Source organism: Phyllobates terribilis, unplaced genomic scaffold, assembly GCF_046119375.1.
Source record: "Phyllobates terribilis strain yellow unplaced genomic scaffold, ASM4611937v1 Scaffold_25__1_contigs__length_18738178, whole genome shotgun sequence".
Lineage (NCBI taxonomy): Eukaryota > Metazoa > Chordata > Amphibia > Anura > Dendrobatidae > Phyllobates > Phyllobates terribilis.
Window position 1 is genome coordinate 12714434 of NW_027362785.1, and position 19693 is coordinate 12734126.

Consider the following 19693-nt stretch of genomic DNA (forward strand, 5'->3'; position numbering starts at 1 on the left):
TAGACTCTATGCTTCTCCTAATACCTCCCAGAACTGGACACAGTATCCAGATGAGGTCTGACCAAGGAGGCGTAGAGGGGATAATTACTTCACGTGATCTAGACTCTATGCTTCTCCTAATACCTCCCAGAACTGGACACAGCATCCAGATGAGGTCTGACCAAGGAGGAGTAGAGGAGATAATTACTTCACGTGATCTAGACTCTATGCTTCTCCTAATACCTCCGAGAACTGGACACAGTATCCAGATGAGGTCTGACCAAGGAGAAGTAGAGGGGGTAATTACTTCACGTGATCTAGACTCTATGCTTCTCCTAATACCTCCCAGAACTGGACACAGTATCCAGATGAGGTCTGACCAAGGAGGAGTAGAGGGGGATAATTACTTCACGTGATCTAGACTCTATGCTTCTCCTAATATCTCCCAGAACTGGACACAGTATCCAGATGAGGTCTGACCAAGGAGGAGTAGAGGGGGATAATTACTTCACATGATCTAGACTCTATGATTCTCCTAATACCTCCCAGAACTGGACACAGTATCCAGATGAGGTCTGAACAAAGAGGAGTAAAGTCCGATAATGACTTCACGTGATCTAGACTCTATGCTTCTCCTAATACCTCCCAGAACTGGACACAGTATCCAGATGAGATCTGACCAAGGAGGAGTAGAGGGGGATAATTACTTCACGTGATCTAGACTCTATGCTTCTCCTAATACCTCCCAGAACTGGACACAGTATCCAGATGAGGTCTGACCAAGGAGGAGTAGAGGGGATAATTACTTCAAGTGATCTAGACTCTATGCTTCTCCTAATACCTCCCAGAACTGGACACAGTATCCAGATGAGGTCTGACCAAGGAGAAGTAGAGGGGGATAATTACTTCACGTGATCTAGACTCTATGCTTCTCCTAATACCTCCCAGAACTGGGCACAGTATCCAGATGAGATCTGACCAAGGAGGAGTAAAGGGGATAATTACTTCACGTGATCTAGACTCTATGCTTCTCCTAATAACTCTCAGAACTGGGCACAGTATCCAGATGAGGTATGACCAAGGAGGAGTAAAGGGGATAATTACTTCACGTGATCTAGACTCTATGCTTCTCATAATAACTCTCAGAACTGGGCACAGTATCCAGATGAGGTCTGACCAAGGAGGAGTAGAGGGGATAATTACTTCACGTGATCTAGACTCTATGCTTCTCCTAATACCTCCCAGAACTGGGCACAGTATCCAGATGAGGTCTGACCAAGGAGGAGTAGAGAGGATAATGACTTCACGTGATCTAGACTCTATGCTTCTCCTAATACCTCCCAGAACTGGACACAGTATCCAGATGAGGTCTGACCAAGGAGGAGTAGAGGGGATAATGACTTCACGTGATCTAGACTCTATGCTTCTCTTAATACCTCCCAGAACTGGACACAGTATCCAGATGAGGTCTGACCAAGGAGGAGTAGAGGGGGATAATTACTTCACATGATCTAGACTGTATGCTTCTCCTAATACCTCCGAGAACTGGGCACAGTATCCAGATGAGGTCTGACCAAGGAGGAGTAGAGGGAGATAATGACTTCACGTGATCTAGACTCTATGCTTCTCCTAATACCTCACAGAACTGTACACAGTATCCAGATGAGGTCTGACCAAGGAGGAGTAGAGGGGGTAATTACTTCACGTGATCTAGACTCTATGCTTCTCCTAATACCTCCCAGAACTGGACACAGTATCCAGATGAGGTCTGACCAAGGAGGAGTAGAGGGGATAATTACTTCACGTGATCTAGACTCTATGCTTCTCCTAATACCTCCCAGAACTGGACACAGTATCCAGATGAGGTCTGACCAAAGAGAAGTAGATGGGGTAATTACTTCACGTGATCTAGACTCTATGCTTCTCCTAATACCTCCCAGAACTGGACACAGTATCCAGATGAGGTCTGACCAAGGAGGAGTAGAGGGGATAATTACTTCACGTGATCTAGACTCTATGCTTCTCCTAATACCTCCCAGAACTGGACACAGTATCCAGATGAGGGCTGACCAAGGAGGAGTAGAGGGGATAATTACTTCACGTGATCTAGACTCTATGCTTCTCCTAATACCTCCCAGAACTGGACACAGTGTCCACATGAGATATGACCAAGGTGGAGTAGAGGAGGATAATTACTTCACGTGATCTAGACTCTATACTTCTCCTAATACCTCCCAGAACTGGACACAGTATCCAGATGAGGTCTGACCAAGGAGGAGTAGAGGAGGATAATTACTCCACGTGATCTAGACTCTATGCTTCTCCTAATAGATCCCAGAACTGGACACAGTATCCAGATGAGATCTGACCAAGGAGGAGTAGAGGGGGATTATTACTTCATGTGATCTAGATTCTATGCTTCTCCTAAAACCTCCCAGAACTGGACACAGTATCCAGATGAGGTCTGACCAAGGAGGAGTAGAGGGGGATAATTACTTCACGTGATCTAGACTCTATGCTTCTCCTAATACCTCCCAGAACTGGACACAGCATCCAGATGAGGTCTGACCAAGGAGAAGTAGAGGGGATAATTACTTCACGTGATCTAGACTCTATGCTTCTCCTAATACCTCTCAGAACTGGGCACAGTATCCAGATGAGGTCTGACCAAGGAGGAGTAGAGGGGGATAATTACTTCACGTGATCTAGACTCTATGCTTCTCCTAATATCTCCCAGAACTGGACACAGTATCCAGATGAGGTCTGACCAAGGAGGAGTAGAGGGGGATAATTACTTCACATGATCTAGACTCTATGCTTCTCCTAATACCTCCCAGAACTGGACACAGTATCCAGATGAGGTCTGAGCAAAGAGGAGTAAAGTCCGATAATGACTTCACGTGATCTAGACTCTATACCTCTCCTAATACCTCCCAGAACTGGACACAGTATCCAGATGAGGTCTGACCAAAGAGGAGTAAAGTCCGATAATGACTTCACGTGATCTAGACTCTATGCTTCTCCTAATACCTCCCAGAACTGGACACAGTATCCAGATGAGATCTGACCAAGGAGGAGTAGAGGGGGATAATTACTTCACGTGATCTAGACTCTATGCTTCTCCTAATACCTCCCAGAACTGGACACAGTATCCAGATGAGGTCTGACCAAGGAGGAGTAGAGGGGATAATTACTTCACGTGATCTAGACTCTATGCTTCTCCTAATACCTCCCAGAACTGGACACAGTATCCAGATGAGGTCTGACCAAGGAGAAGTAGAGGGGGATAATTACTTCACGTGATCTAGACTCTATGCTTCTCCTAATACCTCCCAGAACTGGGCACAGTATCCAGATGAGATCTGACCAAGGAGGAGTAAAGGGGATAATTACTTCACGTGATCTAGACTCTATGCTTCACCTAATAACTCTCAGAACTGGGCACAGTATCCAGATGAGGTCTGACCAAGGAGGAGTAAAGGGGATAATTACTTCACGTGATCTAGACTCTATGCTTCTCCTAATAAATCTCAGAGCTGGGCACAGTATCCAGATGAGGTCTGACCAAGGAGGAGTAGAGAGGATAATGACTTCACGTGATCTAGACTCTATGCTTCTCCTAATACCTCCCAGAACTGGGCACAGTATCCAGATGAGGTCTGACCAAGGAGGAGTAGAGGGAGATAATGACTTCACGTGATCTAGACTCTATGCTTCTCCTAATACCTCCGAGAACTGGACACAGTATCCAGATGAGGTCTGACCAAGGAGAAGTAGAGGGGGTAATTACTTCACGTGATCTAGACTCTATGCTTCTCCTAATACCTCCCAGAACTGGACACAGTATCCAGATGAGGTCTGACCAAGGAGGAGTAGAGGGGATAATTACTTCACGTGATCTAGACTCTATGCTTCTCCTAATACCTCCGAGATCTGGACACAGTATCCAGATGAGGTCTGACCAAGGAGAAGTAGAGGGGGTAATTACTTCACGTGATCTAGACTCTATGCTTCTCCTAATACCTCCCAGAACTGGACACAGTATCCAGATGAGGTCTGACCAAGGAGGAGTAGAGGAGATAATTACTTCACGTGATCTAGACTCTATGCTTCTCCTAATACCTCCCAGAACTGGACACAGTATCCAGATGAGGTCTGACCAAGGAGGAGTAGAGGGGATAATTACTTCACGTGATCTAGACTCTATGCTTCTCCTAATACCTCCCAGAACTGGGCACAGTATCCAGATGAGGTCTGACCAAGGAGGAGTAGAGGGGGATAATTACTTCACGTGATCTAGACTCTATGCTTCTCCTAATACCTCCCAGAACTGGACACAGTATCCAGATGAGGTCTGACCAAGGAGGAGTAGAGGGGGTAATTACTTCACGTGATCTAGACTCTATATACCTCCCAGAACTGGACACAGTATCCAGATGAGGTCTGACCAAGGAGGAGTAGAGGGGATAATTACTTCACGTGATCTAGACTCTATGCTTCTCCTAATACCTCCCAGAACTGGACACAGTATCCAGATGAGGTCTGACCAAGGAGGAGTAGAGGGGATAATTACTTCACGTGATCTAGACTCTATGCTTCTCCTAATACCTCCCAGACCTGGGCACAGTATCCAGATGAGGTCTGACCAAGGAGGAGTAGAGGGGGATAATTACTTCACGTGATCTAGACTCTATGCTTCTCCTAATACCTCCCAGAACTGGACACAGTATCCAGATGAGGTCTGACCAAGGAGGAGTAGAGGGGATAATTACTTCACGTGATCTAGACTCTATGCTTCTCCTAATACCTCCCAGAACTGGACACAGTATCCAGATGAGGTCTGACCAAGGAGGAGTAGAGGGGATAATTACTTCACGTGATCTAGACTCTATGCTTCTCCTAATACCTCCCAGAACTGGACACAGTATCCAGATGAGGTCTGACCAAGGAGGCGTAGAGGGGATAATTACTTCACGTGATCTAGACTCTATACTTCTCCTAATACCTCCCAGAACTGGACACAGCATCCAGATGAGGTCTGACCAAGGAGGAGTAGAGGAGATAATTACTTCACGTGATCTAGACTCTATGCTTCTCCTAATACCTCCGAGAACTGGACACAGTATCCAGATGAGGTCTGACCAAGGAGAAGTAGAGGGGGTAATTACTTCACGTGATCTAGACTCTATGCTTCTCCTAATACCTCCCAGAACTGGACACAGTATCCAGATGAGGTCTGACCAAGGAGAAGTAGAGGGGGTAATTACTTCACGTGATCTAGACTCTATGCTTCTCCTAATACCTCCCAGAACTGGACACAGTATCCAGATGAGGTCTGACCAAGGAGGAGTAGAGGGGGATAATTACTTCACGTGATCTAGACTCTATGCTTCTCCTAATATCTCCCAGAACTGGACACAGTATCCAGATGAGGTCTGACCAAGGAGGAGTAGAGGGGGATAATTACTTCACATGATCTAGACTCTATGATTCTCCTAATACCTCCCAGAACTGGACACAGTATCCAGATGAGGTCTGACCAAAGAGGAGTAAAGTCCGATAATGACTTCACGTGATCTAGACTCTATGCTTCTCCTAATACCTCCCAGAACTGGACACAGTATCCAGATGAGATCTGACCAAGGAGGAGTAGAGGGGGATAATTACTTCACGTGATCTAGACTCTATGCTTCTCCTAATACCTCCCAGAACTGGACACAGTATCCAGATGAGGTCTGACCAAGGAGGAGTAGAGGGGATAATTACTTCAAGTGATTTAGACTCTATGCTTCTCCTAATACCTCCCAGAACTGGACACAGTATCCAGATGAGGTCTGACCAAGGAGAAGTAGAGGGGGATAATTACTTCACGTGATCTAGACTCTATGCTTCTCCTAATACCTCCCAGAACTGGGCACAGTATCCAGATGAGATCTGACCAAGGAGGAGTAAAGGGGATAATTACTTCACGTGATCTAGACTCTATGCTTCTCCTAATAACTCTCAGAACTGGGCACAGTATCCAGATGAGGTATGACCAAGGAGGAGTAAAGGGATAATTACTTCACGTGATCTAGACTCTATGCTTCTCATAATAACTCTCAGAACTGGGCACAGTATCCAGATGAGGTCTGACCAAGGAGGAGTAGAGGGGATAATTACTTCACGTGATCTAGACTCTATGCTTCTCCTAATACCTTACAGAACTGGGCACAGTATCCAGATGAGGTCTGACCAAGGAGGAGTAGAGAGGATAATGACTTCACGTGATCTAGACTCTATGCTTCTCCTAATACCTCCCAGAACTGGACACAGTATCCAGATGAGGTCTGACCAAGGAGGAGTAGAGGGGATAATGACTTCACGTGATCTAGACTCTATGCCTCTCCTAATACCTCCCAGAACTGGACACAGTATCCAGATGAGGACTGACCAAGGAGGAGTAGAGGAGGATAATTACTTCACGTGATCTAGACTCTATGCTTCTCTTAATACCTCCCAGAACTGGACACAGTATCCAGATGAGGTCTGACCAAGGAGGAGTAGAGGGGGATAATTACTTCACATGATCTAGACTGTATGCTTCTCCTAATACCTCCGAGAACTGGGCACAGTATCCAGATGAGGTCTGACAAAGGAGGAGTAGAGGGAGATAATGACTTCACGTGATCTAGACTCTATGCTTCTCCTAATACCTCACAGAACTGTACACAGTATCCAGATGAGGTCTGACCAAGGAGGAGTAGAGGGGGTAATTACTTCACGTGATCTAGACTCTATGCTTCTCCTAATACCTCCCAGAACTGGACACAGTATCCAGATGAGGTCTGACCAAGGAGGAGTAGAGGGGATAATTACTTCACGTGATCTAGACTCTATGCTTCTCCTAATACCTCCCAGAACTGGACACAGCATCCAGATGAGGTCTGACCAAAGAGAAGTAGAGGGGGTAATTACTTCACGTGATCTAGACTCTATGCTTCTCCTAATACCTCCCAGAACTGGACACAGTATCCAGATGAGGTCTGACCAAGGAGGAGTAGAGGGGATAATTACTTCACGTGATCTAGACTCTATGCTTCTCCTAATACCTCCCAGAACTGGACACAGTATCCAGATGAGGGCTGACCAAGGAGGAGTAGAGGGGATAATTACTTCACGTGATCTAGACTCTATGCTTCTCCTAATACCTCCCAGAACTGGACACAGTGTCCACATGAGATATGACCAAGGTGGAGTAGAGGAGGATAATTACTTCACGTGATCTAGACTCTATACTTCTCCTAATACCTCCCAGAACTGGACACAGTATCCAGATGAGGTCTGACCAAGGAGGAGTAGAGGAGGATAATTACTCCACGTGATCTAGACTCTATGCTTCTCCTAATACCTCCCAGAACTGGACACAGTATCCAGATGAGATCTGACCAAGGAGGAGTAGAGGGGGATTATTACTTCATGTGATCTAGATTCTATGCTTCTCCTAAAACCTCCCAGAACTGGACACAGTATCCAGATTAGGTCTGACCAAGGAGGAGTAGAGGGGGATAATTACTTCACGTGATCTAGACTCTATGCTTCTCCTAATACCTCCCAGAACTGGACACAGCATCCAGATGAGGTCTGACCAAGGAGAAGTAGAGGGGATAATTACTTCACGTGATCTAGACTCTATGCTTCTCCTAATACCTCTCAGAACTGGGCACAGTATCCAGATGAGGTCTGACCAAGGAGGAGTAGAGGGGGATAATTACTTCACGTGATCTAGACTCTATGCTTCTCCTAATATCTCCCAGAACTGGACACAGTATCCAGATGAGGTCTGACCAAGGAGGAGTAGAGGGGGATAATTACTTCACATGATCTAGACTCTATGCTTCTCCTAATACCTCCCAGAACTGGACACAGTATCCAGATGAGGTCTGAGCAAAGAGGAGTAAAGTCCGATAATGACTTCACGTGATCTAGACTCTATACCTCTCCTAATACCTCCCAGAACTGGACACAGTATCCAGATGAGGTCTGACCAAAGAGGAGTAAAGTCCGATAATGACTTCACGTGATCTAGACTCTATGCTTCTCCTAATACCTCCCAGAACTGGACACAGTATCCAGATGAGATCTGACCAAGGAGGAGTAGAGGGGGATAATTACTTCACGTGATCTAGACTCTATGCTTCTCCTAATACCTCCCAGAACTGGACACAGTATCCAGATGAGGTCTGACCAAGGAGGAGTAGAGGGGATAATTACTTCACGTGATCTAGACTCTATGCTTCTCCTAATACCTCCCAGAACTGGACACAGTATCCAGATGAGGTCTGACCAAGGAGAAGTAGAGGGGGATAATTACTTCACGTGATCTAGACTCTATGCTTCTCCTAATACCTCCCAGAACTGGGCACAGTATCCAGATGAGATCTGACCAAGGAGGAGTAAAGGGGATAATTACTTCACGTGATCTAGACTCTATGCTTCACCTAATAACTCTCAGAACTGGGCACAGTATCCAGATGAGGTCTGACCAAGGAGGAGTAAAGGGGATAATTACTTCACGTGATCTAGACTCTATGCTTCTCCTAATAAATCTCAGAGCTGGGCAAAGTATCCAGATGAGGTCTGACCAAGGAGGAGTAGAGAGGATAATGACTTCACGTGATCTAGACTCTATGCTTCTCCTAATACCTCCCAGAACTGGGCACAGTATCCAGATGAGGTCTGACCAAGGAGGAGTAGAGGGAGATAATGACTTCACGTGATCTAGACTCTATGCTTCTCCTAATACCTCCGAGAACTGGACACAGTATCCAGATGAGGTCTGACCAAGGAGAAGTAGAGGGGGTAATTACTTCACGTGATCTAGACTCTATGCTTCTCCTAATACCTCCCAGAACTGGACACAGTATCCAGATGAGGTCTGACCAAGGAGGAGTAGAGGGGATAATTACTTCACGTGATCTAGACTCTATGCTTCTCCTAATACCTCCCAGAACTGGGCACAGCATCCAGATGAGGTCTGACCAAGGAGGAGTAGAGGGGGATTATTACTTCACGTGATCTAGACTCTATGTTTCTCCTAATACCTCCCAGAACTGGACACAGTATCCAGATGAGGTCTGACCAAAGAGGAGTAAAGTCTGATAATGACTTCACGTGATCTAGACTCTATGCTTCTCCTAATACCTCCCAGAACTGAACACAGTATCCAGATGAGGTCTGACCAAGGAGGAGTAGAGGGGGATAAATACTTCACATGATCTAGACTCTATGCTTCTCGTAATACCTCCCAGAACTGGACACAGTATCCAGATGAGATCTGACCAAGAAGGAGTAGAGGGGATAATTACTTCACGTGATCTAGACTGTATGCTTCTCCTAATACCTCCCAGAACTGGGCACAGTATCCAGATGAGGTCTGACCAAGGAGGAGTAGAGGGGATAATGACTTCACGTGATCTAGACTCTATGCTTCTCCTAATACCTCCCAGAACTGGACACAGTATCCAGATGAGGTCTGACCATAGAGGAGTAAAGTCCGATAATGACTTCACGTGATCTAGACTCTATGCTTCTCCTAATACCTCCCAGAACTGGGCACAGTATCCAGATGAGGTCTGACCAAGGAGGAGTAGAGAGGAATAATTACTTCACGTGATCTAGACTCTATGCTTCTCCTAATACCTCCCAGAACTGGACACAGTATCCAGATGAGGTCTGACCAAGGAGCAGTAGAGGGGGATAATTACTTCACGTGATCTAGACTCTATGCTTCTCCTAATACCTCCCAGAACTGGGCACAGTATCCAGATGAGGTCTGACCAAGGAGCAGTAGAGGCGGATAATTACTTCACGTGATCTAGACTCTATGCTTCTCCTAGTACCTCCCAGAACTGGGCACAGCATCCAGATGAGGTCTGACCAAGGAGGAGTAGAGGGGGATAATTACTTCACGTGATCTAGACTCTATACTTCTCCTAATACCTCCCAGAACTGGATACAGTATCCAGATGAGGTCTGACCAAGGAAGAGTAGAGGAGGATAATGACTTCACGTGATCTAGACTCTATACTTTTCCTAATACTTCCCAGAACTGGACACAGTATCCAGATGAGGTCTGACCAAGGAGGACTAGAGGGGGATAATTACTTCACGTGATCTAGACTCTATGCTTCTCCTAATACCTCCCAGAACTGGACACAGTATCCAGATGAGGTCTGACCAAGGAGGAGTAGAGGGGATAATGACTTCACGTGATCTAGACTCTATGCTTCTCCTAATACCTCCCAGAACTGGACACAGTATCCAGATGAGGTCTGACCAAGGAGGAGTAGAGGGGGATAATTACTTCACGTGATCTAGACTCTATGCTTCTCCTAATATCTCCCAGAACTGGACACAGTATCCAGATGAGGTCTGACCAAGGAGGAGTAGAGGGGGATAATTACTTCACATGATCTAGACTCTATGATTCTCCTAATACCTCCCAGAACTGGACACAGTATCCAGATGAGGTCTGACCAAAGAGGAGTAAAGTCCGATAATGACTTCACGTGATCTAGACTCTATGCTTCTCCTAATACCTCCCAGAACTGGACACAGTATCCAGATGAGATCTGACCAAGGAGGAGTAGAGGGGGATAATTACTTCACGTGATCTAGACTCTATGCTTCTCCTAATACCTCCCAGAACTGGACACAGTATCCAGATGAGGTCTGACCAAGGAGGAGTAGAGGGGATAATTACTTCAAGTGATTTAGACTCTATGCTTCTCCTAATACCTCCCAGAACTGGACACAGTATCCAGATGAGGTCTGACCAAGGAGAAGTAGAGGGGGATAATTACTTCACGTGATCTAGACTCTATGCTTCTCCTAATACCTCCCAGAACTGGGCACAGTATCCAGATGAGATCTGACCAAGGAGGAGTAAAGGGGATAATTACTTCACGTGATCTAGACTCTATGCTTCTCCTAATAACTCTCAGAACTGGGCACAGTATCCAGATGAGGTATGACCAAGGAGGAGTAAAGGGATAATTACTTCACGTGATCTAGACTCTATGCTTCTCATAATAACTCTCAGAACTGGGCACAGTATCCAGATGAGGTCTGACCAAGGAGGAGTAGAGGGGATAATTACTTCACGTGATCTAGACTCTATGCTTCTCCTAATACCTTACAGAACTGGGCACAGTATCCAGATGAGGTCTGACCAAGGAGGAGTAGAGAGGATAATGACTTCACGTGATCTAGACTCTATGCTTCTCCTAATACCTCCCAGAACTGGACACAGTATCCAGATGAGGTCTGACCAAGGAGGAGTAGAGGGGATAATGACTTCACGTGATCTAGACTCTATGCCTCTCCTAATACCTCCCAGAACTGGACACAGTATCCAGATGAGGACTGACCAAGGAGGAGTAGAGGAGGATAATTACTTCACGTGATCTAGACTCTATGCTTCTCTTAATACCTCCCAGAACTGGACACAGTATCCAGATGAGGTCTGACCAAGGAGGAGTAGAGGGGGATAATTACTTCACATGATCTAGACTGTATGCTTCTCCTAATACCTCCGAGAACTGGGCACAGTATCCAGATGAGGTCTGACAAAGGAGGAGTAGAGGGAGATAATGACTTCACGTGATCTAGACTCTATGCTTCTCCTAATACCTCACAGAACTGTACACAGTATCCAGATGAGGTCTGACCAAGGAGGAGTAGAGGGGGTAATTACTTCACGTGATCTAGACTCTATGCTTCTCCTAATACCTCCCAGAACTGGACACAGTATCCAGATGAGGTCTGACCAAGGAGGAGTAGAGGGGATAATTACTTCACGTGATCTAGACTCTATGCTTCTCCTAATACCTCCCAGAACTGGACACAGCATCCAGATGAGGTCTGACCAAAGAGAAGTAGAGGGGGTAATTACTTCACGTGATCTAGACTCTATGCTTCTCCTAATACCTCCCAGAACTGGACACAGTATCCAGATGAGGTCTGACCAAGGAGGAGTAGAGGGGATAATTACTTCACGTGATCTAGACTCTATGCTTCTCCTAATACCTCCCAGAACTGGACACAGTATCCAGATGAGGGCTGACCAAGGAGGAGTAGAGGGGATAATTACTTCACGTGATCTAGACTCTATGCTTCTCCTAATACCTCCCAGAACTGGACACAGTGTCCACATGAGATATGACCAAGGTGGAGTAGAGGAGGATAATTACTTCACGTGATCTAGACTCTATACTTCTCCTAATACCTCCCAGAACTGGACACAGTATCCAGATGAGGTCTGACCAAGGAGGAGTAGAGGAGGATAATTACTCCACGTGATCTAGACTCTATGCTTCTCCTAATACCTCCCAGAACTGGACACAGTATCCAGATGAGATCTGACCAAGGAGGAGTAGAGGGGGATTATTACTTCATGTGATCTAGATTCTATGCTTCTCCTAAAACCTCCCAGAACTGGACACAGTATCCAGATTAGGTCTGACCAAGGAGGAGTAGAGGGGGATAATTACTTCACGTGATCTAGACTCTATGCTTCTCCTAATACCTCCCAGAACTGGACACAGCATCCAGATGAGGTCTGACCAAGGAGAAGTAGAGGGGATAATTACTTCACGTGATCTAGACTCTATGCTTCTCCTAATACCTCTCAGAACTGGGCACAGTATCCAGATGAGGTCTGACCAAGGAGGAGTAGAGGGGGATAATTACTTCACGTGATCTAGACTCTATGCTTCTCCTAATATCTCCCAGAACTGGACACAGTATCCAGATGAGGTCTGACCAAGGAGGAGTAGAGGGGGATAATTACTTCACATGATCTAGACTCTATGCTTCTCCTAATACCTCCCAGAACTGGACACAGTATCCAGATGAGGTCTGAGCAAAGAGGAGTAAAGTCCGATAATGACTTCACGTGATCTAGACTCTATACCTCTCCTAATACCTCCCAGAACTGGACACAGTATCCAGATGAGGTCTGACCAAAGAGGAGTAAAGTCCGATAATGACTTCACGTGATCTAGACTCTATGCTTCTCCTAATACCTCCCAGAACTGGACACAGTATCCAGATGAGATCTGACCAAGGAGGAGTAGAGGGGGATAATTACTTCACGTGATCTAGACTCTATGCTTCTCCTAATACCTCCCAGAACTGGACACAGTATCCAGATGAGGTCTGACCAAGGAGGAGTAGAGGGGATAATTACTTCACGTGATCTAGACTCTATGCTTCTCCTAATACCTCCCAGAACTGGACACAGTATCCAGATGAGGTCTGACCAAGGAGAAGTAGAGGGGGATAATTACTTCACGTGATCTAGACTCTATGCTTCTCCTAATACCTCCCAGAACTGGGCACAGTATCCAGATGAGATCTGACCAAGGAGGAGTAAAGGGGATAATTACTTCACGTGATCTAGACTCTATGCTTCACCTAATAACTCTCAGAACTGGGCACAGTATCCAGATGAGGTCTGACCAAGGAGGAGTAAAGGGGATAATTACTTCACGTGATCTAGACTCTATGCTTCTCCTAATAAATCTCAGAGCTGGGCAAAGTATCCAGATGAGGTCTGACCAAGGAGGAGTAGAGAGGATAATGACTTCACGTGATCTAGACTCTATGCTTCTCCTAATACCTCCCAGAACTGGGCACAGTATCCAGATGAGGTCTGACCAAGGAGGAGTAGAGGGAGATAATGACTTCACGTGATCTAGACTCTATGCTTCTCCTAATACCTCCGAGAACTGGACACAGTATCCAGATGAGGTCTGACCAAGGAGAAGTAGAGGGGGTAATTACTTCACGTGATCTAGACTCTATGCTTCTCCTAATACCTCCCAGAACTGGACACAGTATCCAGATGAGGTCTGACCAAGGAGGAGTAGAGGGGATAATTACTTCACGTGATCTAGACTCTATGCTTCTCCTAATACCTCCCAGAACTGGGCACAGCATCCAGATGAGGTCTGACCAAGGAGGAGTAGAGGGGGATTATTACTTCACGTGATCTAGACTCTATGTTTCTCCTAATACCTCCCAGAACTGGACACAGTATCCAGATGAGGTCTGACCAAAGAGGAGTAAAGTCTGATAATGACTTCACGTGATCTAGACTCTATGCTTCTCCTAATACCTCCCAGAACTGAACACAGTATCCAGATGAGGTCTGACCAAGGAGGAGTAGAGGGGGATAAATACTTCACATGATCTAGACTCTATGCTTCTCGTAATACCTCCCAGAACTGGACACAGTATCCAGATGAGATCTGACCAAGAAGGAGTAGAGGGGATAATTACTTCACGTGATCTAGACTGTATGCTTCTCCTAATACCTCCCAGAACTGGGCACAGTATCCAGATGAGGTCTGACCAAGGAGGAGTAGAGGGGATAATGACTTCACGTGATCTAGACTCTATGCTTCTCCTAATACCTCCCAGAACTGGACACAGTATCCAGATGAGGTCTGACCATAGAGGAGTAAAGTCCGATAATGACTTCACGTGATCTAGACTCTATGCTTCTCCTAATACCTCCCAGAACTGGGCACAGTATCCAGATGAGGTCTGACCAAGGAGGAGTAGAGAGGAATAATTACTTCACGTGATCTAGACTCTATGCTTCTCCTAATACCTCCCAGAACTGGACACAGTATCCAGATGAGGTCTGACCAAGGAGCAGTAGAGGGGGATAATTACTTCACGTGATCTAGACTCTATGCTTCTCCTAATACCTCCCAGAACTGGGCACAGTATCCAGATGAGGTCTGACCAAGGAGCAGTAGAGGCGGATAATTACTTCACGTGATCTAGACTCTATGCTTCTCCTAGTACCTCCCAGAACTGGGCACAGCATCCAGATGAGGTCTGACCAAGGAGGAGTAGAGGGGGATAATTACTTCACGTGATCTAGACTCTATACTTCTCCTAATACCTCCCAGAACTGGATACAGTATCCAGATGAGGTCTGACCAAGGAAGAGTAGAGGAGGATAATGACTTCACGTGATCTAGACTCTATACTTTTCCTAATACTTCCCAGAACTGGACACAGTATCCAGATGAGGTCTGACCAAGGAGGACTAGAGGGGGATAATTACTTCACGTGATCTAGACTCTATGCTTCTCCTAATACCTCCCAGAACTGGACACAGTATCCAGATGAGGTCTGACCAAGGAGGAGTAGAGGGGATAATGACTTCACGTGATCTAGACTCTATGCTTCTCCTAATACCTCCCAGAACTGGACACAGTATCCAGATGAGGTCTGACCAAGGAGGAGTAGAGGGGATAATTACTTCAAGTGATTTAGACTCTATGCTTCTCCTAATACCTCCCAGAACTGGACACAGTATCCAGATGAGGTCTGACCAAGGAGAAGTAGAGGGGGATAATTACTTCACGTGATCTAGACTCTATGCTTCTCCTAATACCTCCCAGAACTGGGCACAGTATCCAGATGAGATCTGACCAAGGAGGAGTAAAGGGGATAATTACTTCACGTGATCTAGACTCTATGCTTCTCCTAATAACTCTCAGAACTGGGCACAGTATCCAGATGAGGTATGACCAAGGAGGAGTAAAGGGATAATTACTTCACGTGATCTAGACTCTATGCTTCTCATAATAACTCTCAGAACTGGGCACAGTATCCAGATGAGGTCTGACCAAGGAGGAGTAGAGGGGATAATTACTTCACGTGATCTAGACTCTATGCTTCTCCTAATACCTCCCAGAACTGGGCACAGTATCCAGATGAGGTCTGACCAAGGAGGAGTAGAGAGGATAATGACTTCACGTGATCTAGACTCTATGCTTCTCCTAATACCTCCCAGAACTGGACACAGTATCCAGATGAGGTCTGACCAAGGAGGAGTAGAGGGGATAATGACTTCACGTGATCTAGACTCTATGCCTCTCCTAATACCTCCCAGAACTGGACACAGTATCCAGATGAGGACTGACCAAGGAGGAGTAGAGGAGGATAATTACTTCACGTGATCTAGACTCTATGCTTCTCTTAATACCTCCCAGAACTGGACACAGTATCCAGATGAGGTCTGACCAAGGAGGAGTAGAGGGGGATAATTACTTCACATGATCTAGACTGTATGCTTCTCCTAATACCTCCGAGAACTGGGCACAGTATCCAGATGAGGTCTGACAAAGGAGGAGTAGAGGGAGATAATGACTTCACGTGATCTAGACTCTATGCTTCTCCTAATACCTCACAGAACTGTACACAGTATCCAGATGAGGTCTGACCAAGGAGGAGTAGAGGGGGTAATTACTTCACGTGATCTAGACTCTATGCTTCTCCTAATACCTCCCAGAACTGGACACAGTATCCAGATGAGGTCTGACCAAGGAGGAGTAGAGGGGATAATTACTTCACGTGATCTAGACTCTATGCTTCTCCTAATACCTCCCAGAACTGGACACAGCATCCAGATGAGGTCTGACCAAAGAGAAGTAGAGGGGGTAATTACTTCACGTGATCTAGACTCTATGCTTCTCCTAATACCTCCCAGAACTGGACACAGTATCCAGATGAGGTCTGACCAAGGAGGAGTAGAGGGGATAATTACTTCACGTGATCTAGACTCTATGCTTCTCCTAATACCTCCCAGAACTGGACACAGTATCCAGATGAGGGCTGACCAAGGAGGAGTAGAGGGGATAATTACTTCACGTGATCTAGACTCTATGCTTCTCCTAATACCTCCCAGAACTGGACACAGTGTCCACATGAGATATGACCAAGGTGGAGTAGAGGAGGATAATTACTTCACGTGATCTAGACTCTATACTTCTCCTAATACCTCCCAGAACTGGACACAGTATCCAGATGAGGTCTGACCAAGGAGGAGTAGAGGAGGATAATTACTCCACGTGATCTAGACTCTATGCTTCTCCTAATACCTCCCAGAACAGGACACAGTATCCAGATGAGATCTGACCAAGGAGGAGTAGAGGGGGATTATTACTTCATGTGATCTAGATTCTATGCTTCTCCTAAAACCTCCCAGAACTGGACACAGTATCCAGATTAGGTCTGACCAAGGAGGAGTAGAGGGGGATAATTACTTCACGTGATCTAGACTCTATGCTTCTCCTAATACCTCCCAGAACTGGACACAGCATCCAGATGAGGTCTGACCAAGGAGAAGTAGAGGGGATAATTACTTCACGTGATCTAGACTCTATGCTTCTCCTAATACCTCTCAGAACTGGGCACAGTATCCAGATGAGGTCTGACCAAGGAGGAGTAGAGGGGGATAATTACTTCACGTGATCTAGACTCTATGCTTCTCCTAATATCTCCCAGAACTGGACACAGTATCCAGATGAGGTCTGACCAAGGAGGAGTAGAGGGGGATAATTACTTCACATGATCTAGACTCTATGCTTCTCCTAATACCTCCCAGAACTGGACACAGTATCCAGATGAGGTCTGAGCAAAGAGGAGTAAAGTCCGATAATGACTTCACGTGATCTAGACTCTATACCTCTCCTAATACCTCCCAGAACTGGACACAGTATCCAGATGAGGTCTGACCAAAGAGGAGTAAAGTCCGATAATGACTTCACGTGATCTAGACTCTATGCTTCTCCTAATACCTCCCAGAACTGGACACAGTATCCAGATGAGATCTGACCAAGGAGGAGTAGAGGGGGATAATTACTTCACGTGATCTAGACTCTATGCTTCTCCTAATACCTCCCAGAACTGGACACAGTATCCAGATGAGGTCTGACCAAGGAGGAGTAGAGGGGATAATTACTTCACGTGATCTAGACTCTATGCTTCTCCTAATACCTCCCAGAACTGGACACAGTATCCAGATGAGGTCTGACCAAGGAGAAGTAGAGGGGGATAATTACTTCACGTGATCTAGACTCTATGCTTCTCCTAATACCTCCCAGAACTGGGCACAGTATCCAGATGAGATCTGACCAAGGAGGAGTAAAGGGGATAATTACTTCACGTGATCTAGACTCTATGCTTCACCTAATAACTCTCAGAACTGGGCACAGTATCCAGATGAGGTCTGACCAAGGAGGAGTAAAGGGGATAATTACTTCACGTGATCTAGACTCTATGCTTCTCCTAATAAATCTCAGAGCTGGGCAAAGTATCCAGATGAGGTCTGACCAAGGAGGAGTAGAGAGGATAATGACTTCACGTGATCTAGACTCTATGCTTCTCCTAATACCTCCCAGAACTGGGCACAGTATCCAGATGAGGTCTGACCAAGGAGGAGTAGAGGGAGATAATGACTTCACGTGATCTAGACTCTATGCTTCTCCTAATACCTCCGAGAACTGGACACAGTATCCAGATGAGGTCTGACCAAGGAGAAGTAGAGGGGGTAATTACTTCACGTGATCTAGACTCTATGCTTCTCCTAATACCTCCCAGAACTGGACACAGTATCCAGATGAGGTCTGACCAAGGAGGAGTAGAGGGGATAATTACTTCACGTGATCTAGACTCTATGCTTCTCCTAATACCTCCCAGAACTGGGCACAGCATCCAGATGAGGTCTGACCAAGGAGGAGTAGAGGGGGATTATTACTTCACGTGATCTAGACTCTATGTTTCTCCTAATACCTCCCAGAACTGGACACAGTATCCAGATGAGGTCTGACCAAAGAGGAGTAAAGTCTGATAATGACTTCACGTGATCTAGACTCTATGCTTCTCCTAATACCTCCCAGAACTGAACACAGTATCCAGATGAGGTCTGACCAAGGAGGAGTAGAGGGGGATAATTACTTCACATGATCTAGACTCTATGCTTCTCGTAATACCTCCCAGAACTGGACACAGTATCCAGATGAGATCTGACCAAGAAGGAGTAGAGGGGATAATTACTTCACGTGATCTAGACTGTATGCTTCTCCTAATACCTCCCAGAACTGGGCACAGTATCCAGATGAGGTCTGACCAAGGAGGAGTAGAGGGGATAATGACTTCACGTGATCTAGACTCTATGCTTCTCCTAATACCTCCCAGAACTGGACACAGTATCCAGATGAGGTCTGACCATAGAGGAGTAAAGTCCGATAATGACTTCACGTGATCTAGACTCTATGCTTCTCCTAATACCTCCCAGAACTGGGCACAGTATCCAGATGAGGTCTGACCAAGGAGGAGTAGAGAGGAATAATTACTTCACGTGATCTAGACTCTATGCTTCTCCTAATACCTCCCAGAACTGGACACAGTATCCAGATGAGGTCTGACCAAGGAGCAGTAGAGGGGGATAATTACTTCACGTGATCTAGACTCTATGCTTCTCCTAATACCTCCCAGAACTGGGCACAGTATCCAGATGAGGTCTGACCAAGGAGCAGTAGAGGCGGATAATTACTTCACGTGATCTAGACTCTATGCTTCTCCTAGTACCTCCCAGAACTGGGCACAGCATCCAGATGAGGTCTGACCAAGGAGGAGTAGAGGGGGATAATTACTTCACGTGATCTAGACTCTATACTTCTCCTAATACCTCCCAGAACTGGATACAGTATCCAGATGAGGTCTGACCAAGGAAGAGTAGAGGAGGATAATGACTTCACGTGATCTAGACTCTATACTTTTCCTAATACTTCCCAGAACTGGACACAGTATCCAGATGAGGTCTGACCAAGGAGGACTAGAGGGGGATAATTACTTCACGTGATCT